The following is a 23,713-nucleotide window of genomic DNA, read 5'->3' on the forward strand; positions in this document are numbered from 1 at the left end:
AGGCAGGCGAATTGTTGCACTGTTGGAATGCAATATATACACTCGGCATATGCGCAGTGAGCCGAGTCGGGTCGATGTCTTTCTTTGTGCTCACTTCATTTTTTTTTTCTTCTTCCGGCTTAGTAAGTACATTTTGCCCAGGTAAGAGGGGTGCCACGGCAATATCACTGTGCCGTGCTGACCTTGCAGGCACTGTGGTACCCAGTGCCCCGCATAATACGACTGCGGTTACGGCAACGGTGACGTTCGGCTTCAGATACTTACATATTCAAGCTGGCCACTTTTTGTTTTAGGTTTGGGATCAAGAATTGCGAACAGCAGTGGGCGGAAATAATCCTCACTGCCCTAGTGCATTAGTCGGGACTACAGTTAGGAAGCTCCGACGGTATTTATCACGGCTAAATTCATTCCGATATGTAGAGTCTCGAACTATCGAAATAAAGTATGAGCCCCTTCCCGACGCGTCCTGCAACACACGTCCTCCCAGATGTACTAACCAGCTTAGCAGTCATACGGGTTCAGTGTTGCTAACATCTGCTTCTCGGGCGTACTTACAGTGTTCCACCAATCGGGTTACGAAGGGTACAGTAATTTAAGCTAGCTAAGTACAGAAACTGGCCGCTTTTGACACACCACATAATTACCACCCTTACTTCCTCGCCAACTCTTTTGATACTAAAAAAAAAATCTTGTTCTTCGCCAAAGAAAAATTATGAAAGCTCGTGCTAACTTCGGGTGGGATAAAAAAAAGACGCTTTTCTGGTGCTCGACCTTCAACGGTCTCGGCCGGTATACGTTTGAAACTGCGGCGTAAACAGAGATAAAATGCCAGGATCGATGGTAACTTTCTCACGGCGAAACTGAATCTGACATGACTAACCAAAATTTGGCCCGCCTCAAACCAATTGCACAATACACTGTAACGGGAAAGGGTATGAAAGTTGACGATACATAAAAAGCTTAATGAAGGCAAACACAGCTAAACGAAGTGTCTAGCATTCTGTAATGATGGTAAACATAGCTTTGACAGAAATATAAAATTGGTGCCGGCAAAACGTGTATTGCTTGAATAGTTTACTTTTTTTTTAAAAGCGAGTACAAGTACGCTGGTTCGCATGCTTTATAAAATAATAAACTAGACGCTCACGTTTGTGCAGCCTTCCCAAGCGGAAATAGTTTCTTAATCTTAGTGATCTCAACAGGTATGTTATATAGCTGCAGGAAAGTTTTCACATGTACGGCATCATTTTTTATTGTGTGAGAAAAAAAAAACGAAAGCATACACACGCTAACAGTGACATGAAAACAGAAGAAAGTTGTATCTAGAGGAGTCTGCTACACACATTGATCTTCCTTTCCGACTAATGCTAGCTCGTCAAGAGACGAATGGACTCATGGCAGGAGCGATACGTGGTACCGCACGCGGTCAGCGCCGCACACGGCCAGCGCCCACGGCCAGCGCAGTCATGTCTGTAAATCAGCTGCCACAACATACTACCGATTTTACTGTTATTTTCATTGCAACACGCTACAAGCTTTCAAAGTGAAAAATTTCAAGTGTACCGCTACGCGACTTAACTTGAAATGCCAATAATCCTGGTCAAATATTCAGGATACACTAAATATCAGACTACCCTTGCTGTGTCTCGCCAGGGCTGATATACAAAAATATGGCACAGGAAGTTTATAATCACTGTGTGTTGATTGAATTAACGGTGCGTCTTACGCTATTAAATATGTAGCGTGCTGTACCATGAAAAAAAATCAAAGGGCGTGAAGTTTATACAGTGCCCGCATCTTAGTACCGTTATCACGACATCCCGCAACGGTGGTGAGAGATCTGCTCAGGGTTCATCAACCGTGCATCAGCCGCTAGTAGCCTTTCTGATAACATGTTTGTAAAATATTGATGAGCTTGGAAATATTATCGGGAATCGCGTTACGTTCTGTGAACGATCCACGGGTCATGTCGTCGAACATACGCCGCCGTTCATCGGCTGGAAGACAATGGCAGCGAGACATATTTCAGCGGCCTTTGTGAATCGTGCGCAGACCATGTCGCAGGAGTCAACGGCATATGTAGGTGACGCCGAGTACACGTTGTGGTGGCTGTATCGGACTCTGGCGCATACCACATGAAAGACGGCAACGGTCAGCGGACAAAGGAAGGCGCAGAGAAATGCGTTTCTAATGTGGTATCATGAAATGTTTGGTTTGGTTTTTAGGGTTAGCGTCCTAAAGCGACTCAAGCTGCGAGAGACACGGTAGTGGAGAGCCAAAAAGCAGAAAAAATGCAGTTAAAAAAGCCAGAGCTGAAGATAAACGCAACTTTATTTCGGTCCTTGACGCGTCACTGCGTGCCAGTACTGAAACAAAAGAAACAACCACCTAAAAAACAACAACACACATCGCTCTGTCGAGGCCCGCCCCTTCTAGACAAAAGGTAATATGAAGTCTGAAGTCAGACCCCACAGATCAATTTTGTTTCACGTCACTTTTTAATGCTCTACAGACTAGGCTTCCCCGAAGTGTTTGTTTCCGTTCAGCTCCAGGAAGTCTCTGGGAAACCGTTATAGCCACCGAGAGTTAAAAAAAAAAAAGCGCGGCCTTCAGCTGTCACCTCCAGGAGAGAAGCCAACAACATGACTCTCGTCTCGGTGAAGCCGTCATCGCTCGGTGGAGAACACCTCTCGAATGGTCTCCGGAGGTAACAATTCGTCGCCTTCGTCGTTCATTCTTGACAGAAGTTTCTGATGTCAACTAGTGTCAAGATGCGTATCGCTACCGCTTCTTTACCTCGATGGAGAGCTGATACAGCGCGCAGATTGCAAAATTATCAACGTTGAGATGTCAGAGACCGTAGGTGATGGTGCGAGGTCTTGTAAACGATGTATAGCCGTAACGTCAGCTGCACGCCAAGGGCTAGTATAGGTAATAACGCTAAGGAGTCGCAGGAGTAGCGGCGTCGATGTATAGCTAAAGGCCAGATGCCTCGGAATAATATGAAGCCTGCCGAAGCCTCAGAGCTTCGATGCGGACGTATTCAAGCACAACCTTTATCTTGCCCATTTCTTTTAGTGGTACCGCAATCAATGATTGTCCGATTTCTCAAGGACGGCGGAACCTGCAATGCTCTCACCGTGTCATAAAAAAAGGGCTGCGTCAGTCTGTATAGTTGAAACATAATGGACAGAATCATCAACATTTCATAGGCATTAAATGTATTTTTACTTTGCAGCTGCAGGTAATTTTCAAAGCGACGCAATTACTCCCTTTCACAGGCAGTGAAGACGCCAACAAAAATCGAGGTCGTCAACATTTAGTAGATCATATCCGCAATTTCCCGGTGGGTTCCTTCCGACCAGATTTTGATTGTGCAGCCAGCATACCATGATGTCTTCTTAAATGAGCTAATGAAGCACTTCCTGCATAGTGTTTGTTCCGTTCATTATATGTTTTTATAAAAAAATGACCGACGATTACGTTACTTCCTAATGCGAAATTTGAGCGCAGCAAATAAGCTGTTTCACCTTTTCGATAGATTGAGGCAAAGAAATCGAGCAACACATGTATGCACTATCACATAATTTTTTTTTTATTTTTCACACGTATTCCTTTAACAAAGACTCCCTTCTCGGCGGCGGCGATGAGCTTCTGCTTCAGCCTCGCTTACACCTGGTTGCTCTCGACGGTGGCGATGAGCCTCCGCTTCGGCGGTGCGAACGGCAGCGTCTTCTCGACGGCGGCGATGAGATTCTGCTTCAGCCTCGCTTACTGCTCTGGATTCTGGCGGCGACGGCGCTGGGCCTCTGCTCTGGCAGCTCGTTTAGCAGCAGCAGCAGCAGCGGCAGCAGACGGAGGACTTCCGCCGGTCGTCTCGCTCATGGCTCAGAAAGAACTGGCAGATAATTTCGCAGTGGCGAACGGCAGCGGCAATTTAGGCTCGGTAGGTGCACATATACAGATCCGCCGCCGCCGATCTGGCTCTCTGATTGCCACCGCACAGGGGTTGCATTGGAGGAGGAGCGAAGAAAGAAATTAAGTTCGAGCCGGCGCTTTGACAACCGGAGACTCGCAGGAAGAGGGGGGAGGGGGGCGGCGTGTGGAGGGGGGCGGCGTGTATACCCAGCGGCAAACGATGGGGGCAGAAGCGCGCGCAGCAAGCGGACAACGCGATAAAGAGAGGAGGGAAGAGATAGCAGCGACTGACTGATGCTGCTGACACCGATAGTGAGTCAACCCCAGCTGCGGAGTTGGTTTCAGGGACAACGCCGCCGATGCCGACGCAAACATATGATACCCTCGCTTCCGCAGCGCCAAGAACCAGGTCTAGCCGTGGGGAGGTGGTCACGTATTCGTCGACGTGCCGGGGCCTACGTGAAATAACCGGCGCGTCGGCAACTGAAGAGCACCCTATCCGCCACACAGGAACAGGGGGAGGGGGGGGGGACCCTCCCCTCCTCTTTCTGCATGGCGGCGACGGTGTTCTATGCAGTCACGTTACCTTGACTCTCTAGCGGCGTCAGCGGCATCCAGCGGTATCAGTCGGTCGCTGCTAGCGCTGGGGGGATGAAAGGGGGGCGGAGCTGGTTACGAGGCCGACGCCGACGCCGACGCGAAACCCAGGAACGGACGCCAAAGAGCTGCGCTCTAAAATAGCAGATATGTATCATGTCTAGCTTAATTTGATGCCCCTCGTTCGAAGGAACTGGCCACTCTACAAACTACATGCTGCTCGGCCGCAACGGAAATACTCCCACGAAGTTATCAAACGAAGCAATTGATCCGGAAATCTCAATGTAAACAGAAACTGAGAAAAATATGAAAACAAATTGAATTAGCCAGTTCCATGCAGTTGAGCGATGTCACCACACAGTACTGTGGTTGGCATAAGAATGCTCATGCGAACGAATATTCAGCGTCCGTATTTCAGCAGACAGTGGCTTCAAGAAAGTGGATGTAAAAATCACAGGGGACACATAAGCTCCGCCTTTATGTATATGACGCGATAGCGTAGGCTATACCAGCCCACATATAAAGCCCCGCTTTAACCAAGCTGTATGCACGTGCCTGCGTGGGTGGCCTAGGGGGAAAGTGAATGCACAAGTTCTGGCAGGATGATTGTGATATCCCTGCCAAAAGAAAGGAGAGCCCCAAGTTGGCAGCTCCTGCCAATCGTAATGTCAGAAAACATTACGCCCAGTGAATGTTCGGTCCTGTCAGCTGACCGCGTGCCAACGCCATGTTCGGGAGTTTCTCTCACGAAGCCAACACCAACGCTGGTTTATTTTAACGCTACCGCGTTAAAATAAAACAAAGAAAGGTTCGCCATGCTAACGGTATTCAGCGCGCCTGGAAGCTTTCGAGGCGTGAACCGACCATCTCTGTTTGCCGCTGTTTAGCGGCCTTTCTCAACGCGTGCTAAACACTCAGCATCTCGCATTTGTTATCGTCTTCATCAACTTTCATCCTAGAGTCTAGGAAGCAAGACCGAGCAGGCACCCACTCTTGGCCGGTTTGAAGCCTTTAGTTTACGGACCTTTTATCTTAACAAATCGGATAATATCCCGAATGATTTCCACAAAGTGCAAAACACGCTAACAATATTTTATTTTAAGCCTATATTGCCATTAACATGAACTAATTCATTTCGTACATATCTAATCCAGTATACGATTAGTTCTCCTGAATTCGTGTCTAATAAGAGTCGAATATTTTATAAAGAATTAGAAGAGTTCAACGCTGCTGAACCAAATATTGAGCGAAAGCATTAGCAGCGGGTGACCGAGCGTTCTTCTTCTCTTTTTCTTCTTCCTCAGCCCACATATAAAGCCTCGCTTTAACCAACGCATATGAACGTGCCTTAGTGGCCTATAAGGGTAACGTGAATGCCAGTGTCCTTGCAGGCTGATTCTGACATAACCGTCCCATGTGAAACGAGAGACCCAAGTTGGCAGCTCCTGCCAACTGAGCCGCGACTCCGACCGCGCCCCGCCGAGCGCTTGAGTTGGGAGCCCATCTCTCGCTTTTGTGTCACATGGGGTGTGACGTTTTAGCGTCACGTGGGTAAGACGTGGCTACCGCCGCGTTACGCCGACCGCTTAAGTTGGTAGCCCAGCTCTCATCCTAGTGCCACGTGGGGTGTGACGTCACAGCTTCACGTGGGTAAAACGTACGCGGCTACCGCCGCGCTGCGCTGAAGGCTTGAAACCTAGAGTAGTATTGCTTTCGCAATAATATTCGCCACATGTGAAAATATTCAAGAAGTTCTATACGCCCCAGCGAAGCTTACGCTGCTGCGCTGGGTGTGCCTCTGGTATTTTAGCGATTACAGTTGCAGCTGTTTAAAAGCACAACACTGATATCCATCAAGAGGCGGCATACAAAGTCAGTACAGTCGTGCCCCGTTAATATGACCCCCGTTAATATGGACGACCCGAATTATGGACAGTTTTTCTGGGGACGAAACCTTTTCAATGTATTTATGCCTCGTTAATATGGAAACTCGCTGTCCGGACAATGGACAGGGGAAGAATGCACGCGCCCCACTTGGGCCCATGTATTTTTGTCTCGTTAATATGGACAGTGCTTGAAAAAAAGCAGAGTAGTCCGAACGCAAGTTAAAGAAGGGCGCGCCGCCCGCGAACCTACGCGACAGCTGATACGGCGGGATGCCTGAACGAGTCCTGTGGGGTTGGAAAGAACGGGGGGGGGGGGGGGGGGGGGGGGGGCAAGAGCGGAGAGGAGTGTACACAGCAAACCGAGGGCCAGCGTAAGAAAGACCCCGAAAGGGGGAACCAAGAGGCCTCTGGGTGCAGCGAAGTGCCGCCGCAGTCGGGAAAACAGCAACATGTGGTTGCAATAAATTCTGCTGAACGTGCGAGGCCGGTAAAAGCGTAAAAAAGAAATGACAGGAAGAAAGACAAGTGCCTACAGTGGCGGTGGAAACTGAAGTTTTTTTTCCCAAAGCGCAATGTGGGCTCCATGAAGCCGTTAACGCTTTTCGGTACGAACACGCAACCAGGACCGGGCGTCCCGTCCTGGACGCGCTTCCCTCTCATGCTCCTGGTTTTCGTCCTTGTTGCGCTGTCGAACGGCCAAACTATGCACACTAGGCGGTCCGTATGTCGGCTCCGCTTTGAGTCAACAATGCGGCCTTGACAAGGTCTGAGCTGAGCTCTTCGTAGTCGGCTAGCCGTCGCTCTAAACTGTACTTCAGCTTGCTGTGTTTGTTTTATGGGAACACATAAAAACGGCGCCAAGAAGATGGGATGTTCGATAGCCCTCTGCATAGCAGCTTGCCAGCCTGACTCCTTCGCTTTGTTACAGAAACAGTACAAGGCAAAAAAAGAAAGAATCAGAAAAACGGAAAGGCAGAAAGGTTAACTAGGCAAAAAAGTGCACAGCATCAGGAGCCTGTAGCCCTGAACTTGAGTCTGGCTTTTGGCATGGCGGGAGTTAAACGCAAAAGAACAGAGCTGAACGTAGTTGCGAAGAAATCTGTGAATACAAGCGGCAAAAGCCATCTCAGGCAATCCAAGCTGAGAGGGACTAGTATCGACAGCTCAGCTGTTTCCTCGCCTCAGGAGAATCTCAAGCAGCTACTTAGCGGCAACTTACCTCAGTGAAGAGCACATTTTGGAAGTGGCGGTGAGTAGAGAATCAGACGCTGATTCATCGCCCAGTGGGGAGTTCGTGCTCGAAAGTTCGACCAACACAAAGCCCAACATCATGGGTGTCATGGTAAGCGAGTCGCTTCAGGCCGCACTACAATTTTTCGAAGACAACAATGACAAGGATAATGCACTCAAATGTGCCGGTGTTCTGTGAAATTTTGAGTCCAGTGCACCCCGTTATGTACAAAAGCAGTCGTTAATTACAATTCTCTTTTCTCAATAAAATACTTTTTGTTTTTATTCATGACTCGTTATTATGGATGACTCGCTTTATGGACAGTTTTGGTCGGGAACCAAAGTGTCCATATTAACGAGGCACGACTTATATCAACTCTATAATCGTCCAATTACACGCATAGCAAAAGTACCCTTTCCTATTGATTACGCAAGAGGAAAAAATAACGGTGTAATCCGTGCTGCTCCTGGACTTCCCTGCTGCAGGGATGCACGTTTGGCGAGCCATGTCCGTGCTCTGTAGCCATAAACTAGCAAAGGATTTCGAAGAACTTTACTTTTATTAGTGCGTGTGTTTTATGCTGTCGCCTAGGACGGCGAATGAGTACATACGGTAGCCGAACTAGGGAGAATAATTCATGCTGAGCACATCGATACGTGCATAGATGTAGTTTGTGCAATCGGCGGTTCATGTCGCTTGGCAGCCTCCTTTAGAATCACGACGCCGACAAGTATGCGCATGAACTTCGATGCAGTGCTGTAATATCACGACTGCATGTCTTCGACGCAGTTTAGCCGTATATTGCGCATACTTATTGCGGTAACAGTGCACGGCGTGTGTGTTGCCTGTTTTTGGAACAGTCGTGCAAGAAAAATGTGGAAAGCGCTATTCGACTGTCCTGTAAATGTTTAGAAACGCACTTGAAAATTCGAGGACCTGTTTGATTCGTTTCAAAAGATGTTAAACCTACACTATTTGACTAGTTCGACGAATCCAAAAGGAGGATAATCACAATTTTAGGATATCCGCACACTGATATTCTTAGGCGAAGTTTTACATATAAAGCTAGAAATGTTTTGAGATTAAATAAGTTTAGTTCAATTGACCTGTTAGGCTTATCTAGGACTAATTAAGTTCAACGCAGCTTAAGTCATGCAGTGTAGATATACGGCCGATGTGCGTACAGATATTAACATGCCATTGCACTGTAACCTTTGACTTTTGACCTTAGCTATGCATTTTAGGTTTAACTGAGTCTAACGCTCAGACAGCCTTGGGGAGGCATAATCACGCAAATGTGCATTGAGATACGTCACTCATGGCGAGTCATAGTATAACCTTGTACAGCCGATTTCTGCTTGGTTGTTATCAACACTCTGTTCGGCGGACTGAAAACGGCATTAGGCGAAATATATCGTGTTATAGACTAGAAATGCTTTCGCAGTAGAAATGGCATTTGGTGCAGTCGTTCCCCACTTTCACGCAGTTTATTTTTTAAAGGACATATAAAGAAACCGCCATGTAAGCGGTACTGTGGGATCTCTGCTAATGCACCCTCAGAGGCGATGTTTGTCATTAATTGTTTCCTTTTTAATAATTTTTACCTAGTGGCACCTTTTACCGGTCTTACAGTGCCACTTTGTATGTATTCTAAGGTCACTCGTGCCGGAGAATACGTGGAAACGTACTACCGGTGTTTTACTGACAATCAGTGTACAGTGTACTTCGTTAGCAGACTTAATTCTTTTTTGCTTTTTTATGCTCAATTTGCCGACTGAATGCGCTAAACTGTATGCTACTGCATGACTGCGTGCTACATTGGAAACATACGCGTAGAGGTAAGATAGGACAAACAGAGGGCAATGATTTCTTAACTCAAAGGACGGAAGATCTATGGCAGTGGGCGAGGCACCCCGCGCAAGAAGATTATAACGTACGGTTATTCAAGACTAACCAAATGAATCCCAGCTGTGACCTAACGTAACATGGGGCCTAATAGTCAGATGGGCGGATGATATCAGGAAGTTTGAGGGGAACTAACTTATGGTGAGGATGACGACGACTGCGTTGGGCTTTTGCTTCCTCCTTTATGCCGTGCAGTCTTTCCATAAAGTCACACTTCTAGTGATCCATGGGGTTAAGCGCCAGCGGTAGTTTTGTTGTTTAAAATACTTCTCTCGCAAAAGCGCGACGCTACTTTGTTCGGAAATCCACGCTCTCATAGATTTCCGCTCCTTAAGGCAAGCAGCGCCTCTGGCCTCGTACGGGTCTGGCGGCTTCTGTCAACCGTCTGTTTGTCTTTGACCCGGAGAACGGTGCCCGGCCACCCACGCACGTGCGAGTGTCGGCTGCTGGGGCTTCCTCGTCGACTCACTTTCCTCGGCCGCATAGCGTTCGACCTGCTCCTCCCCGCCTTCTCCAAGGACCCCGCTCGGGTGACGCGATATGAAAACGGCTGTGCGAGAGCTCTTTACGTGGAAGCACAGAAAGAAGTCCCGGCGCACAGTCGTCAACGTAATGAAGGAAAGATGCTCATAGAGTGACGGCGGCTGCAGAACCGGGGAAAGAAATACGGGCCGGTTGCCCTGCTGACTCTTCCTCACCATCGTCCTCCCTCTTAATTTGAATGAGGCACTTGCTACATGCGCTAGAGTTCACGTGATTTTTTACTGGTGTGAGGAAAAACTACCCCCGAAAGAAAGTACATTGTTAAGGAAGGTGACGAACAAAGACGTACACAAATAAAGAAATATAAAAGCCTACCAGAACTAACCCGCGAACTTCGAGGACATGCATCCCTGATGTAGCTATGGCTGCTTTCGTAGCTGGCCTTTTTGCATGGAATCATGACTTCAACGGGATTAGTATTGGGTGTGTCTTTCACTATAAGCTTCCGCTCTCGGCAATCGAGTTATAGCCTTTTCCTGTAGCGCTGACATAGGCAGTATCTGACTTAGGTGATTCAAAGTGCGCTTTGTACTCTAAAATACAAAGTTTCCGATACCAGTGGCCAGAAGCGCCGAGTTCAAATGACGTAGTTTCTAACTGTGCTCAACTTTGGAGAACAGTACCGACTTTTCAGTGACTGTATCGATCTCCGAACTGACCTTGTTAGGACCGCAATACAGTGACGCTGATGAACTCATCGTTCAAAGAGTGGCCGTCTTAAATGTTTAAGGGGTAAGCTATTATATGTAGCCCAACCTGGTAGTGCCTCACCGTAGCCCATAAAAACAGTTGGCAAAGCACCCCGAATGCTCCTCCCGCTCCCGTGACCACTTCTGTCTGTGCAGGTCAGAGCGGAGGATGCGCCGGGCCCTTTGTAACGCTCTGCATAGCTTCATAGGGAAATCTTGCAAGCTTCTCCTAAATCTGAATGGAGGTGGCCGATGACTTAGTGAAACCGTAGTAAACGGCACATTGAGACTGCCGAGGTAGCATCCCATCGATGAGACCGCATCGTGAATCCGTAGCAAATTGTAAATGTTGGGATCGAATGTCGCACAGCAGTTAGAAAAATATATGCGATCGTAAAACCAACCACAAGGCGGCCCCTTCTAAATTTTACATTTTGAAAAAGGCGGCGTATTATTAAGGCATTACCTTATAGTATCCGATGCTTTTAGCCGTAACCAGCGAGAACTTGACAAGGCCAACACACCTCAATAGCTTAAGTGACGACTGCAGATGAGCGACAAAAGGTGAGCAAATGGAGTTGCGAGTGCGGATCTGAGTCGACTCACGTGTTGTCTCTAGCCATTTTACTCATGCCCAGTGCAGATTCATTCGCTGGCTATTTATCGTCAATCCTCAGGCAAGAGGGCGATGTACCGACCTCAAAGTCTCCCTAGTCACGGTTTAGCGCGTTAAGCAGGTAAGCATGAATTATCCACGACAGTTTCCTATTTAGCGACTAAACGTTTCCACAACAGACGCTGTCATTCTTTACGTGTCCCACACATCAAGGCGCTTGCCATAACGTGCCCCCCCCCCCCCCCCCCCCTCCCATTCTAGAAATAAAATAAAACGTGTAGCATGCGAAACGCTTCTCCAGATCAACATTTCTCCGTGGTGGCTCAAAAAGGCGCTTATGATCGCATAAAAGCCGCTCGCGTCCTTGACTGACCGCACCTGACGTGCACGAAATATACGCCTTCATCGCGTCCACCATGTACACTGGCGTTTCTCAGGGCAAAGGAAACCGGGGAGAAAAGTCGTGGCCGCGAACGGGCGCATGGTCGTTGGCCCAACGGCATGGCCTCCTGCACCTCCGCCGCCACCTCCGTGGTGGCCGTGGTCGCCATGAAAAGGAGGTTGAAAGACTGCGCTCACTCGACCGACTTCGCGCGGTTCTGGGTCAGCCGCAAGGGATTCCCGGCCTTTGCTGGCCGAGTGGGGGACGACGGCGATGCCGGATGCGTGCACGCCCCAGCGTTTAGATGACGCTTAACCGCCACACGGCCGCTTGGAGAAGGAACGCTGTTTCGAACCTCCCAGTGTTCACAACGACGAGGCCGAACGCCGAGCGATGCTCGGTTTGGGGTTGGCTGTGACAACACCGAAATAAGTAATGACGAATGCATTTAGGCTCCAACGTACCTTGATGAAGGCGCACATAGAAGAAAGCCTGCACGACTCCTTAATTGACGTGAGCTAGATATGCTTGTATTCTTGGTGCTTTAGTATTTTTATATTGATGAACTTCATGAAAGCGTTTTAAACAATAATACAAGTAACCTATAGGCAGGGCGTTTACCTTTCAACCATGCTTACTTAATTTGGAAATAGTCTATAACAGACAGATATGCTTCCGGTGCACGTCGAGGAATTGATTTTGAGACCCAGCGAAATCACGCGCTAACCATAAGTCACTGCAAGAGGAAGATCGCAACGTTACAATTGCACTTGCGTTCATGACGCCCCATCGGCTCAGCGCGTATCAAACATTTGGTCCTGCCCACACACTTCCAGGAAGTGCCTAATGAAGCACGGTGACCACGGGTCGTAGGTATATGGGCAACAATGAGTTTTCTTCCGTTCTCAATGTGGCAGACGATATATGCATGACATGAGGTTTACAGTAGCACAGCTGTTCTCGAAAACTATCAAATGGTAGAACGCCTCGGAAAATCTTTTTTTGCCCCCCGTAGCTCTCACCACGCTGCTGTTGGCGGAACTTGCTGCCCACGTTGTTTAGACCAAGAACGCTTGTGTTTCTGTGTTTATCAGAGGAAGATATCCAGATGAGTAGCTAATCCCGATGAAGGCCTCGGCCACCTGTAAACAATTGTTTTCCTGTCGCAAACAAAACTTGCCTCTCCCTCCCTCTTGACCCTCCGCTACAACCATGCTGCCGAAGGATGTGGACATGTTATTGTCCTCCGCCTCTTTGGAGAGAGGGCATTTTGTTCCAACGCGGTACCTCACGCTTCCTCTTCTCAATAAACAGAAGAATGAAGAGCAACTTATCATTTGAAGAGTTGAGTGACTTCGCATAATGTATGGCTTGTACTTTGCAAACCCCTTCTTCCTTCTCTGAAAATATTAGCATATATTCAGTGGTCGATTCTTTACCTATGCCGTATGTCTTTAATCCCGAAGCAAGCCTGCAACCGCAGCACAGAAAGCGATCTTATCCAAAGCTGGCACGATAATGGATAGAGAAATAAATCAAAAGCCCCTCGGTGAAAACTGACGGCGCTGCGTCACAAGAAATAAATGGCACCTTATACTTGCACAAGAGCAATTATTTCTTTTCTTTGATTGACAATCACACTCTTCTGGGCAATTAAAGCCACAGAGTCTTGGGAATCGCCGCCATCTTCCTTTAAAGAAATGCGAGACGCTCAGTGTCACGTTCTTTTTGAGGGAGGCGTCTTTTGAAAGCCAGTGCGTCTGCCGCTCCACTGTAAGGCTAGGAAAATTGCGCTAAAGCAAGGGAAAGTTTTGGCCTCATATGAAAAAGCATTCATTAGTCAAGGCAGAAAAACTACCTAAAGAACCAACAAGCCATACGTCACTGAACGCTCAGCTTCACTATTTTTCAGTACAGTACTTCTACACGCACTAAAGCCGCTTACTCCCAAACCCTATGTGTCTAATCGCGCAATAATCAGGAGCCTTGTTTAAACTTTGTGTTTAAGACTACGATAATCTAAATAGATACACTGAGGATAGTTGGGTCGTTGATGCGCTGCGCTGAACGGTACTGGCCCTGACACTTGTTATTTTCTCCCGTATCTTATAAAATGTTGCTCTTATTTGTTTTTTCAGTTTTATTGTATTAGTTTCTCACAATCATTGCTGCTTTCAATCTTGAATATCAGCGGAGCGGCTCTGAAGCTTCCTTTGAGCAACCGATCGAATAAAAACTCTCCGCCTGTGGTTTCGTCACAAAGAGTCATTTACTACTTTTGATATTCAGGTATGCACGAGGACAGGCTGGGACAAAAGGCATATGAATTCCTGAAGGCATATGTCCCACCCCCGTCGTACTCAGTGTCGACAGCAAACACAGGAAACTACACAACACACTCAAGTTAAGTAATACATTGAACAAAAATATACTAAGTTACACATTCTACACAAACAGTAAGCATCTATACAAAGCATAAGTCTTATACAGGGTGTCGAAGCTAACTTTAGCCAAGGGTAAAAAAAGTAAAATATTTGAAATAGGCCAAGGAAACCAGTTGCATATAGCTGCAAGTCACCGTGCGCACTACAGGCATTTTGATTTGCAATTAATTATTTAGTTTTAAGATAATTCCTATAAATTCCAAAATATTGACTTAAGCCACTAAATCTCATTCGCAAAGTTGGAGAGTATCTTCAGATACCCTCGTTCCATTTATTTTCGATAAAGAAAGCCCACGAAGTGCAAAAACTTCACGTGACTGACGCACTCGCGCCACGACTGTGCTGCTCCCAGCCGTGGTTTGAGTAACCGAAGTCACTGTGGCAGTGGTTCCATCCCCGTAGCAGCAGTAAGCCGATGACTGCGGCGGTTTCTTTGTTCGCGGCAGCCAGTCGGTGCATGTGACGATGTAAGTTGCAGTGAGCGCGTTGAGCTCGCTGTAACCATCGCTGTAACCATCGCCGAAATATCAGCCTTCCGCTGGAACTGGGTCGTAGGGTCGAGGTCGTAGCTAATTTCGTTCACTGAAACCACAATTGGGAGCACCACAATTGCAGTGAGTGAATGTGTTAGTCACATGATCATTTTTGTATTTCGCGGGCTTTCTTTAAATATGAAAAAAAAAAAAAAAAAAATACGCGTGCGGGTTTTTTTATTGCAAGTCAATGGACTGAGAGTTTCTGAAAGCTCTCTTCAACTTTGTGAATCCCGTGTATTGGCTAAAGTCAGTATTTAGTAATTTAGAAAGATTATTTTAAATTACTAATAAACTAGTTGCGAAACAAACATTGCCTAAGGAGCGCCAGACGGTTGGCAGCTGTATGCACATGATTGCCCTGGCCTACCTTAAATGATTTATTTTTTAACCCTTGGCTAAGTTAGCCTGGACACCGTGTACACCATTGATGCACACTTCTGAAATTTGAAACGTAAGCACTGATTATCTGCAATGTAGTTACCATACCCGTGCTAATTATGAATGAAAAAAAAAAATGACTGCATAATTGACAGTCCATAGAGAAAGAAAGATGTAAAGGAGAGGAAGCACAGGACAACATAAACTTTACAAGGAAGAGAATGGTCTACTCCGACAAGAACGATTGCATCAAATCGAAAAACGGAGTGCAAATGTTTGCACTTAGCAATATTTCTTTGACCTGTATTTTCGAATGCATTTTCTTATGCGAATTCTGCAAATTTATTATATGTATGTACTGACTGGTAGACAGGCAGCTGTTTTACATAATTCTATCTTACTTTAGGTGTGAGTCGTTTAGCATGCTTGAATGTATGCGCACTATCGTTTCTATAATACTGGTGTGCGTATACTTTTAAAGCCAAAGCCTTTAATGGTACATACTGTCATTCGGAGGTGTCATATTTTGCCAACGCCCCCGAAAGGGTGGCGTATTACGGCGTAAGCCTTAATACACTTTCGTTAGGTAGGAGGCGGTAGCTGGCAGCTGACATGACCGAACACTAACTGGACGTCGGGTTTCCTGACATTACGTTTGGCAGGAGCTGCCAACTCGTGCCTGCTCTTTCATATGGAACGGTGATATCAGAATCAGCCTGCCAAGACCCTTGCATTCACATAATCTCTACGCCATGCAGGCACGTCCATACGTCTCGGTTAAAGCAGGGCTTTATATGTTGGCTGGTGGCTTACGCTATCGCGTCATACCGATCCACGGTGTCCGCGCGGCGTCTTTCATTTGACGCTTCCTCGAACGCCGCACCACACAGCCTACGGAAGCAGACGCAGTAAAACAGGAATCGACGAAGTTTCAAACAAAGGCTTTCGCCTTATCGCACTTTAGTGTTTCAAAGTGCCACACAAATTTTTATTTCTTTGCGTGCGTCTTGAAGACATTTCATGTAGTAAAATTGGTCTGCACGCAGCCCGGAATATTGCTGTAAGCGCGGAGGTGTTCTCAAATTTGCCTATGGGCCTTGATAATTTGAGAAGCAACGTAGAACACGTTTTTGCAAGATTAAATACCTATTACAATTCGTCTTGGTGTGCCCCATGCCAATGTCCCATAACAAAGTATCGAGAAAATAAAGGTGTTGCATAGCAACTTTCTTTAAGCACAGTGGGATTATATGTGATATTCTTCATACGATGCCTATATTCCTGGAGAGTTGACAACATAAATAAAGTACGAGCTCGTTCCACAATAATTCCTCCGTGTTTCGCTAACAGGCCGAGGCAACGAGGTCAGCTTCGTTGGCTGCTGCGGTAAACCACTGCGCCATTTCAGTAGGTTTCTTCATGTGCAAGGCTGCATGCCTTTCATGCTGTGCTTAAAATGTCGTCGTTTGTATCGTCTTCACCTCGTCTGACAAAGTTGTTAAACGTTTTAATGACGCTTCTTTATACTATAATAAAAAGCCTGAAGCCCCCGTTAAATGCTGAGCTAAATATGGTAAGACATGGTAAAGGACAGCTAAACGAAGCATGACTTAGCTGAACGAGTGCTCTGTATGTATATATCCCCGCATGTATATCCTTGCTTAGGCAAGCTATATTTCCGCTTATCTTTTATTAGGGCGAAAGCGTTAAGTACGTCCACGTGGAAAAGAATTGTACGTCAACGACAGCAGTGTCGACAGTTTGCCGCTTCACAGCCGTGAAAAATCACAAGCTTTCTTCTGGCAGTTGGTAGCATGTGGCAAACCTTTGGACACCCACGGTTTGAAGCCTCACCGCCTCGATTTGTTATGAGTACGCCTTCGGCAGTCGATAGTTGACATGACCTGGTACTGCATGATAGGCTGGAAGGGCAATGGCATGTCGAAGCTCATGACATGACGTCATGTCCCGAGATCACATACCATAGTCGAGTAGGCAGGAGCTACCAGCTCGGGCAGTTGATTTCAAACAGATGGGAATCGAGCTTATGGCACCATTGCAGCCTCGTATGTCACCGCGCAGCCTCTAAAAATCACCAGCATACCTCTCGCAGGTGACAGAACAGTGTCCACTTCTTTTACCACACGGCTACGGTGGCCCATTTAGCTCAAAGCCTTCACCTCCAAGAAATGTGGATGGCTTTATTAAATATCCCGTGTAGTCTAAGTCACCAAATGAGTATTGTCGCCTTTCAATACGCGATTCAGAAACGAACAATAATGTCTCTGTCATTTCTTTACATAGGCGATAACCTAACCATGAAGCATGCTACAGAGAAAGGCTGCTGTCGCGTATATGCCCCTTGAATATCATTCATCGTCTGTAAATTTTCGTTATGAGCTAGCCATAAGTGCTTCGTTAGGACGAAATCCATTCGTCTAGGGATGAAGGTTCGAAGCACTAGTAAAGTAAAACAGTTTACAACCGCGTGAACCCTTGACAACATGAGCAGAAGCTTCGATGGCTACTGGATTAGACCACTGTGCCAACGTTACAGCCGAACATTCCTTCAATTTAACAGCCAGTCCCTGGCGCTGTGCTGTTCATGTTGTCATCTACCTCGAATTTCTTCCATTCTTAATGAGTTCGAAACCCTCAAACCGAAGTGAAAAGCGAAGTTTTCTTGCGCACTAAACCTGCATTTGTACTAGGTTACTCAACAGAGAATTTTTTTTTTTGTCGTCTTGGGGCCTAGCCTCGGATGACGAGCAAGGATGGAAAAACATTTTTTACAGCGGTGGCTTTTGACAAGTAGCTGTCCATCAGTGCTAGGTGAAAAACCGTTAAGAGAAAACCAAAAAGAGGAAAGTGTACAAGTTTGTGGATTAGTTTAAGTTTTAAGAGCACAATCGTCGAAACTGCCGCAAGATTGCTCAAACATACCAGTGGGCATCACCAACAGGTGAGCTGCCAAGCGTCCTTACTGTGTCGGGAGCAGCATGGTCGCGAACTGAGCCTTGATTGTGAGATCGTTTAAACCGCTCATCATTATGAAATATTCTGCGCTTTTTGTCAGCGGCTTTCAAGCAAATTAAATGTCATTGCAGCAATATTGATTACGATCATATCGGGGTCGCTGCCAGGAGACCAAAGGACATTTTTGGAAGTAAATAAAATATCTCAAAGGCTGCAGTATGCGCAAGGAGCACAAGGTAGAAGACCAATACGCTGTTCCGTAATCTCGTTTACAAATAATGGCCATTATGCCCCATGAATTTCTCTTTGGAAGACTATGCCGACTCAGGCGGTCACTGAATGTGGAAGCCCTCTAAACTATAGCACCGAAGCGCGTTTATGCTCCATCATGGCAGCGAAGCAGCCTACGCAACCATCAAATTCTATTTTAATCTACTCGAGAAGATTGAAGAGTTTTCCCAATAAATTCTACAGCAAAGTTTAGCACTCTGTGGAATTCTCTAGCCGAAGTCATGGGGATTGGCCGATAGCCGTTGTAAAAAACTATGAAAGATTAAAACACTAGTTGCCGTGGGAGCGACATGCCTGTATAACAATTGAATCACGAAGAGGGGCTGTAAAATGTGTGTCCAGGCACTAGAGATACGTCTACACAGAATGGATGACGCGATGCAACTCTAGAAGAGGCGGTGGCTAAACGTGAGTTCGAAGGACACCACCAGTTATGAAGGATGTACAAGGCACCCTAGCACATTTCGTTGGCTCGGGAAAAGGTGAGACACGCGTGCATGTTGTGAAATCGAGTGTTTTCTTTTTTGCGCATGTAAGGGTGGCCTAAAGGCGGAACGATTTAATCACATATTTTACAGGAACTCAGTAACGTCTCCTATCGTCCGCGTTTTGTTTTCACGATGGCAAATTAATACACTCATATAAACGCCATTCCCAGCTACACAACCTACGCGCTAAAGTTTTTTGATGTCATCGTAAGCCTGATGGGCAACTTAGTTGCAGGTCAAGGGAATCAAGACCTCAGGTAAGAAAAATCTCATTAGTTCAAGCGTGGTTACCTTTAGCACAAGTGCAAGCCGGCGTGTATATCCTATATAGGTCCCACTGTCCGGCTAAAGCCGATAACCCTAAGAACAGAAAAACATATTGTTAAGCTTAAAGCGTACTCTTTATAACAGTTCAGAGCAAAGCAAGGGGTCTTACGATAACCACGTGAAATCGAGTGCAGAGGAAATGTAAATGGGCGAAAATCAACTCGACATAATACTTCGCATGGCCTGCAAGCGGGCATTATGGCAACCCTTGACCGCGTCTAGCGACCGGCTCCTTGCACTTGGCGTCCACTACATTATCGACGAACACATAGAGGCTCACTTTATAAAGGAAAGTTTCCGCCACTCTGGTGCCGTCACAACACGACAAGTACTTGACGAGCTCAGCATCTGCTCTGCCACGCAACAGAGACACGTGAATGAAGGGGCAAACTCACACCATGTCCCTACCACGCAATATGCACCTCGGAGGCACGGCTCAAGCCAGGGCGGAGGAGAACTATTCCAAGGAAAAAAGGAGCCTTCTTTGTGGATGCTGCGGGTCTCTGCGAAAGCATCATAACAGTAGCTGTCACTCGCCTAGGTGGCTATAAATTTGGATGCACAAATGCAGGAGACAGCGATCGCATTATCAGCAACACACACCCAATCACTATTTATTATTTATTTATTAGTACCTCAAAGGCCCACGAGAGGCATTACATGAGGGGTGGGCTTACATCAAGTTATATTTTCAATGAATGATTTAGCTACATCGTTACCGACTCCCAAATTGCCTGCAAAAACTACATGCGAAGCCGGATTTCTTCGTTGGCCTGTAAAATTTTAACTCAAGCCAGGCAGGAGGCCTCAGCCGAAGAAGTAATAGGAGTAACTTGTAATCAAGGGGCAGAGGGAAAATAGTGTGCACACGCCATAGCCCGAGCATTCCTCTCTCGGAATCCTTCATCGGTCCCCTCACATGAGCACCCCCAGTCCCTCACAATACACCACGAGATACCCCAACACGTCCGCTTCCCACAGAGACAAACAATCCTGGCACCCGCTAAAGGACTCGATAAATGAGTGTCATATCAGTCGGTTACAAACACTGTTCTACAACAGCCCAGCTGAACTGCACGCAATTCGTCCGGGTACTTGCTCAGCTGAATGCATGTTTTGTGGTCAGAAAGCCTACCTGTACCTTATTGTATGGACTTGCCAGGAGAACCAAGCCATACCTCGTAAAGGAAATGCATCGTGGGCGGATTGAGAGGTGGCCCTGTCCAGCTCCACCCTCGCGGAACAAAGGACCTCGGTTGTGAGAGCTCGGGCAGCGGCTTCAATCAATGGGGTCCCGGATTGAGGACCCTACCAACCCCGCCCTTCACCTATAAACAATTTTGCAAAATAAATGTTCTAAACCACTGCTACACAGCAATGTCAAGCCGCAGCAAATACTTTAAACTAGTATAGTAAAATGTGGAATACATGTAGAAACAGTGCCCAGCCCCTGTCGTCGGGCTACCAAGAAAGTGGTGGCTGTGAAGGAAAATATGTAAAATATTTTGAAAGAGAGACGAGTGAGAACGTGGCTGTCATGCACACATTACGGCTGCGGGAAAATTTGAGTTATGGGTGCAAAAAAGAACCACAGACGACTACTTAATTGTGTGGGCGATTGTGAAAGCGTAATCTGTCAGTGCTTTTTTTCCGGATCATATCTACGCTTTCAACAACGTCTGGGGCACAAGCGTTACTTATGAACCTATATGACGCAAACTTTGTTTACAAATTCTGATGTGCAGAACACAAGAAACCGTCATCATGTGTGGAGCATTTTCCCTGAAATCGCAGTGTAAATCACTGCACCGGCTGTAGATTGTGTCAATGAAAGGGTTGGAAGTCAGCTTTTGAGAATTAATTCGAGCTCCGTAGCTAGCTGTACGTGGGTAGCGATATCAAGCAGACTTACACACGCGCGTAGAAAGCGACGCTGCCCTGCGACTCTGCTGTCTTTTTTTTTTCTGCACTTCTCTTTCTCCTTTAATCATATCCGTCTTTGCACAATTCGGTCGGTTTTCATATTGAATGCGTTTTGCGCAGTTTATTCCGATCCACTTTGTAAACACATTTTAACCGTCCAGCCAGCAGACTATCTTGTAGCCCCACCTATGCTATTTCTGCAACATCGAGCTGCTTAGGCTTTTTATAGTGCTTCTCAACAGAGTGCATCCTGTTTACGTTTTCTGATCCTCACTCCATTCCTCCCTCTGCGCAAGAGTTCAGAAGAAATTACCCTTTGGGGGACAACAATGAACACGCAGTGTCTCGTGTCCAGAGAGTAAGCAATTCCCGCGATCAGACAAAAAAAGAAAAAAAAGAAGCAAGGTCGCATCTCGTAAATGTTCTTCGCTTTGCGAATGGTCAAGAAAAGCGTGCATTGGACCATTACATGTCTTCGGGACGGGAAAATGACGAGTCGCCAATTTAGAGACATCCGTGAGAGCTGCGCCGACCAGATACAGACGTACACGCGCTCTTCCAGAGCCCGTCCGGCGCTTCTTCTCTGGGGCGTCTCCGATACCTGGAAGCCGCCGCTGTCTTTTGAATCAAGGCCGACTCACGTTGCGCGCTGCGAGGTGTGCGAAAGGTCATCGAAACGAGCGTGTCGCCACACGCGGGCTGCTGTGCAACGGATCGGGTTGGCTGGGCACGTAGGAAATACCCACGTCGGTAGCGAGAAACCCGTGGGAACAAGAGTTAGGTTAGTAGTGAAGCCTGCGACAAAATCACTAAAGGTCATTACGCACAGCCGCAAATACGTTTGCTGTTATCTCTTGTAATTGCTGTTCCGTGTGTACAGCAGCCTCAATTCAAATGCACGCCCGCTTTACATTTTCGCTAATCGTAGTGGCACCTTTACAGTACGTTCTGTAATAGGCAGACAATGTTTTGTGGACTACATTAACGGCGTCTGACAACGGCCATGTTTGACCTGATTGCAGCGTGCAACTTGGTTGGCATCAGTTACCTCCAAACTAAAGTTTCGACGCTGTGCCTACACCCCATTTGGGATCAAAAGGTTCGCTGTGCACGTGACCTCCTAAAACGTGATTCAACACCTGCTGAAGTGGTAAACTTCAGTACCTTTCTCGTTTAGTGGAAGCACTCAAAATTGGGGAACAAATTGCACTGACCGCACTTTTCAGGTTAAGCATCTGTCGACAGTAGTCAAGAAAGTTTGGGGATTAAGGACAGAGACCTTTGTCCAACAATGGCGCCTTAAAATGATAATGTTGTTGATTACAGTAGCGCAGCCACAACACATAGCGAACAGCAAAGCCTTATACTTTCAATCCAGACCTCTTTGCTTTGCTTGGTGGGGCGCCAAGTTCATCTCGCCCACACTGCTTCCTTCAAGGCGCCAAATTTCTTAGTAAGCGAATGTGGCTCTGCAGTCCGCTTCCATCAAAATGCGGCGGCTGTTCTTGGGATCAAACCGAGTGCCAGGGCGATTGATTACTGCAACTGACCAGAACTGTCGATGCGGCGCGCTTTATAGAGAAGAATGGCTAGAGCGCTTGTGTTAAGGCGGAAGTTTGGCGTGTGCGCAGTATTGTTTTTTTGCGCTTGGTAGTACATCCCATTAGGTGTTAGCCCTACCGCAACAACAACGATGCTACAGCGGATCAATGAACTACGGCAATGTGTTACAACAAGGCTGTGAGGTAGAGGCACTGTTTATGTGCCCATCAAAGCATCAGCAATGCTGTTTCGATTTTATTAGCAACAATCCACAAACTTTATTTCGAAGCCTTCAGCTGAAGTTACAGCTGACAACACAGCATAAAAACATTGGAGAAAAAAGTCAGACGCTGAGCATCATTACAACGATACCTCTAAAGCAGCGTCACAAAAATGTTCAGGCACTCTACTAAACGGCTCGATAAAAAAACAAAATGGTCCACAAAGCTAGCTCAGGTTAGAATATGGAGACATTAGCTACCAACTTTCTTTGTGGCAGCTGGACAGTCTAGTGAGCGTTAGAAAAAGTCTACAATTGATCTCCGCCTTCGAAGTAACATTTGCACGCCAGTAGCAGCGCACAAGCACACAACTTCTCGTATTTCCTCGACCCGTCGTAAACCCCAGCACGTGGCCGCGTCAAAACAGCTGACTTGGGAACGGCTCCAAATGCCGTGCTTCTAACGCCGTCCAAGGAGGGAAGGCTGGAGTGATGAGGTGTTTATAGGATGCATTTGACGCAGTCTGCAGACGCATATCTAGTACAGGAAACGACGCGTACGTACTAGAATCTCTCGCTTCGTGTGATATAGGGGAAAATTGCCTCATACGCGTGACAACTGCAGTGCTCAACAAATCGACAAGCCAGGACATCCTGGCAGAGATAGAGTGAGAACGATCGTTATATTGCTTCTAGTCGTGTGAGGGAAGTCCTGCAGTTCTGACAACTGCTCACAAGCCTTTGTCATTTGAATTGTTTATGAACGTTACTGGCCCTCTCACCGACACATGAAGCCTGTGTGTGGGGTGCCTTTTAGTAAT

The sequence above is a fragment of the Amblyomma maculatum genome, chromosome 4 (genome assembly GCF_055883805.1).
Source record: "Amblyomma maculatum isolate TAMU_Amacu chromosome 4, ASM5588380v1, whole genome shotgun sequence".
NCBI lineage: Eukaryota > Metazoa > Arthropoda > Arachnida > Ixodida > Ixodidae > Amblyomma > Amblyomma maculatum.